We start from the raw sequence: 3621 nt of genomic DNA, 5'->3' as shown, positions 1-3621 counted from the left end.
CGGCCCTGCGCCCTGGACGCACCGCAGCGCAGGGACCCGGGAGGCGCGGGGGAGGCCGCCCAGCAGGCAGGGGCGCCCACGCACGACTCTGGGACCCGAGGTCCCCCGGTGCGTCCGACCCGGATGAAGGGAGCCCCAGGAGAGAGCAGGATCCCCTGCACCCGCTACTCTGGTTCAAGGTGCTCATCAAGGTGGCGATCAGCTGTCCCAGGGCGCATCCGGGGCTGGACAGATGCAGAAGGACTCCGCAGCCTCAGAGCGGAGTTGGCCCTAGAGCTCGAGCTCCGCCCCCGGGGAGGGCCGGGCGGGCTGCGCCTGGGGAGTTGAGGAGTCCTCGGGACACTGGCCTCTCCCGCGCGCGCCATGGACGTCACCGTGACCAAGAGCTGCCTGCCGGGGCCGTGGAAGGGCAAGAAAAACGGGGTCCTGGACTCCACGCCCTCCTCCCTCCCCAAGAGATTGCTTCTCACCGCAGACCCAGGGAGACTGAGCACTGGGCCCCAAACCAGATCCCAGTGCTGCTGCCTCCGGGTGCCGCGTCTAGGCCGCTAGCCTGGGGCAAAACCACGGGGAATTAACTTTCTGACCTACCAGCCGTGCAGGTCAGACAGGGCTCACAGAACCCCTCAAAGCCGGGGAAATATCCCAGGCCCCTAGCCGCTTCACTCGTGTGGGTCTTGTGGACCCACTCAAGGCGCTTCCCCTGGCAGGGCAGGGTCTCCAGCGTCTGGGCATGCCCCTTGTGCTGGCAGCGTCTTGGGGTAAATCAGTACTCCTACAATTCACCGACAAGCCCCGCTGCTCGGGCCCAGCTTCCCAGTCTCCAAGGGTGGGCATCTGAAGACAAGAATGGAGCTAGAAGAGAGAACCCCCCAGCCAGAGACCCCCCAGAGGGGTCCCAGATACTAAGTCCCTTCGAAGAGAACATGGACCCAGTGAACCAGGCCAGCCGTGGGGGGTGGGGAGCAGAAAACAAAAAGGGAAGTCGACGGAGTGGTTGGGAGAAGCCAGTCAACACGTGGGAGCCGGCTCCCTCCGCCCCTCTGTCCCTTACAATCCACAATCCCTCCCCTCCACCCGCAGCCTCATGGGCACCGCAGCCTCCACCTGCCAGGCTCAGGCGATCCTTCTGCCTCAGCCCTCCAAGTAGCTGGAACCACAGGCGTGCGCCACCATGCCCCACTAATTTTTTGATTTATTGTAGAGATGCGGGTCTTGCCAAGTTGCCCAGGCTGGTCTCGAATCCCTGGACTCAGGCAATCCTCGCGCCTCTGCCTCCCAAAGTGCTGGGATTACAGGCTTGAGCCACGACTCCCAGCTAGGTAATGACCCTTGAGCTGGTCTCCCTGACTGGCCTCGCCCTTATCCAGTGCATTCTCCGTAAAGCCCTATTAGCCTTCCTAAAGCACAGTTCAGGGTCCATTACACTCCCAACTCATAAACCTTCAATGGCTCCCTAGTGGCCCCTGGATTCAGATCGGTCTCTTAACCTGACACTTGAGGGCTTCCATGAACAGTGCCAACCTGCTTTCACGGGTTTACCTCCAGGGCTCTGTGTCCATGGACTGTCCTTGCCCACGTGTGCCCAGCCCCTTCTGACTGTGCCTTGCTGCTGCCATTTCTTCTACACAAATGCCTTTCCCCTTCTCAGAAAAGAGGATGCCCAAGGCCCTTCAGATGCCTTGCCAGAAAGCCCCCGACTAGGACTGGGAGTGGTGGCTCATGCCTGTAATCCCAGCACTTTGGGAGGCTGAGGTGGGAGGGTTATCTGAACCCAGGAGTTCAAGACCAGCCTGAACAACTTGGTGAGACCACATCTCTACAGAAAATCACAAAGGCCGGGCTCGGTGACTCAACCTGTAATCCCAGCCCAGGCAACTTGATGAGACCTGTCTCCACAATAAATCAAAAATCAGCTGGGTGTGGTAGTGAGCACCTGTAGTTCAGGCTACTTGGAAGACTGAGGCGGAAAGATCATGGGAGTCGCTGGGGTGGTCGACGCTGGGGTGGCTGTGAGTGTGCCAATGCACTCCAGCATGGGCAACAGAGTGAGACTCCGACTCAGAAAATAAATAAATAAATAAATAAGCTGAGAGTGTGGCACATGCATGTAGTTCCAGCTACTTGGAAGACTGAGGCAGAAGGATCACCTGAGCCCAGCAGGTTGAGGCTGCGGTCGCCATGAGTGTGCCACTGCACTCTAGCCTGAGTGATAGAGTGAGATTTCAACTCAAAAAAAAAAAGCTCCCGACTTCCCCAGCACTGGTGTGGTTCACCAGCCACAGGGACTTCTCTGACGTGGAGTTGTGGACTGGCAAGTCTGTTTCCCTCCATCAACTGTGTGTCTTAGGGTGGGATTCGTATCTTGTTCACCAGTGTATGCCCTCCATGCCCCACCCAGTTCAGAGCCTGGCACATGGTAGGAGTGTGCTGCTATTGACTGACGTGGAGTGAGTTAAGCTACAATCTGAGAAATGACACTTGGAGTGTTGAAAGAGGAAGGTGAGCACAAGTTCAAGTGGATTAAAGAGGGCTGGACATTTCTGGAGAGAAGAGGAAAAGCTGCTCACTAAATACAGACTTCCTTGGCCAGGTGCAGTGGCTCAAGCCTGTAATCCCAACACTATGGGAGGCTGAGGTGGGAGGGTGGCCTGAGCCCAGGAGTTCCAACCAGCCTGGGCAACATAGTGACACATTGACTCTATAAAAGATTAAAAAATAGGGCGCGGTAGCTCACACCTGTAATCCCAGCACTTTGGGAGGCCGAGGCTAGAGGATTGCCTGAATCCAGGGGTTGGAGACCAGCCTGGGCAACTTGGTGAGACTTCGTCTCTACAATAAATAAAAAAATTAGCAGGGCTTGGTGGTGTGCGCCTGTGGTTCCAGCTACTTGGAAGGCTGAGGTGGAAGGATCAACTGAGCCCAGCAGGTGGAGGCTGTGATGGCAGTGAGTGTGCCACTGCACTCCAGTCTGGGCGACGGAGTGGGACTCCAACTCAAAAAAAAAAAAAAAAAGAAAGTTGACTGTCAGAGCTGGTCGGTCTGATACCATCTCAGCCCTAGGGAGGAAGAGGGGGCTGGGTTTGGGGCTGGGGCTGGGGCACAGAGCATGCTGGGGAAAGCAGTTCATGAAGCATCTTACCACCTGCTTCCTGAGGGGGGAGAGAAAGGAACCTCTGCTCTTCTCCTTCGCAGAATCAAAAGTGACACCGCAAGCTGGGAATACACTTAATAGATATACAAGGGCAGCCTCCACTTTGAGGCCCAGAGCCTGGGTCTTAGGGGCCATTCATGCATGTATCACTCACCTGACAAACATGAGCCAGGAAACACACCAAGGAGACAAAAGAGAGAGAGAGAGAGACAAACACACACACACACACACACACACACACACACACACACACACACACACAGAAGGGGGGGGAGAGAGAGAGAGAGAGAGATACCCAGAGAGAAATCCCATCTTGTGGATTTCTGGAAGAGATTGCAGGAAACTCTCAAACCTCAACAACCATGGCTATAAAATATGAGAGACCAGCAACTTGGTGGTGACCAGGTACAAGACCTGGAGTCAGGCTACCTGGGTTCAATTCCCACTTGCACTCTATGCAACCTAGG

Source organism: Carlito syrichta, unplaced genomic scaffold (assembly GCF_000164805.1).
Source record: "Carlito syrichta isolate Samal-C Ts95f unplaced genomic scaffold, Tarsius_syrichta-2.0.1 Scaffold309114, whole genome shotgun sequence".
Lineage (NCBI taxonomy): Eukaryota > Metazoa > Chordata > Mammalia > Primates > Tarsiidae > Carlito > Carlito syrichta.
Note: the sequence above shows the minus strand (reverse complement) of the source record.